Source organism: Ursus maritimus (genome assembly GCF_017311325.1).
Source record: "Ursus maritimus isolate PB19 chromosome Y unlocalized genomic scaffold, ASM1731132v1 scaffold_Y8, whole genome shotgun sequence".
Taxonomy (NCBI): domain Eukaryota; kingdom Metazoa; phylum Chordata; class Mammalia; order Carnivora; family Ursidae; genus Ursus; species Ursus maritimus.
In genome coordinates this window covers 10,580-12,025 of record NW_024423341.1, presented here as the reverse complement: position 1 = coordinate 12,025, position 1,446 = coordinate 10,580, and positions in this window count along the sequence as shown.

Here is a 1,446-nt window from a genome sequence, read left to right as displayed (position 1 = left end):
AAAACCTGTTCTTCCCATTTCTTCAAACATACTTTAGCAAGTTTTCTAATTCTGAAATTTTATTGATGTAAATATTTCTGCTTTTTTGTGATCTTAACAAAAAATACATCTCTGAATCTTTTTTGACATGTATTTATGATTATATAATCACATAAACATTACATCTGTAACTGCATGAGAAAGTAAAGAAACTTTCTTTTTTATTAAAGGAATAATAGTAAACATGTTATCTAAACCTCTTAAATTTTTAAGTGCACAGTATAAGATTCTTAACTATATATACTAGATTGTTCAGATCTCCAGAACTTATTCAATTTACATAAATGAACTTGTATCCATTTTATATTTTAAATACACTTTTACATCTCCCCGCAATAGTAACTTTGCCCTTATATAGTAAGTACCCAGCAGTCTTCTTGTGGCTGACTCCAGATGCATAAATTGTTACTTTTAGTCAAGTGAATATGTTGGTGGTGGCAGAATGAGAGATCCAGCAGCTTAACTGACAGCTTCTTGATACTGGTGCCAAAGTTATTGTGGTCTTAAGGAATAGAAATAGAAAGGACTATGAGTTATGGGCTGTTACATTATATGATCTATTACTAGGTTGGTATAGCTTTCAATCTTTTAATTACACAAAATTATTGACATATTCTGACTTCTCTTTTCCTACCATCTTATCTCATACAACTTATCTCACACTTTCTTGGATTTTTTAGCTGTTCCTAAATCCTTCTTAATAGAACACAGAATATTATAACCCATGATATTGTCACTTTACCTTCTCTACTCCATGTAAAGTGGAGTAATATGGATTTAATTATTTACCAGATTTTTTTAACTTCCTATTTTATTTTCCATTATTTTGCTTTCCTTTTTCTGTATCATTATACGAGCTACATTTATGATATGACAGAACATGACTCTTGTGGCTTACTCTGATATTGGTAAACCCTGCAGTGTCTGTATTGGCAGTTATAACAGCTCTTCCAGAAGATGTTATAAGTGTGATAAAGTGGTGTTTTTTCCCTCCTGATAGGGTACTGCAGGAGGACCACTCCTATGTCTCCTTTGACTGGATCTGTTCCACCTTGTGCAGCAAAACTGGGGTGCAGGCATATTTTATGGCCAAGTAAGATATCTTCTTGGTCAATGACTCCTGAAATGTCAGAATGCAAATGTTTCCTAAAAGAATAGAAAAGTGAAAAACAGCATAATGAAATAATACTGAAAAGAAAACATTTCATTAAACTTCCATTTCTGCTGAAATATTAATGTAAAGCTTTTGCTTACTTAGCAATGTAATCCAACAAATTTCTATTTACATCCCTGTAAAATGATGCTCTACAATATACACTGAATAGAATTTGATTTTAGAATGCCAAGCTTCATTTTTTTAAAGATTTTATGTATTTGACAGAGAGAGACACAGTGAGAGAGGGAAAC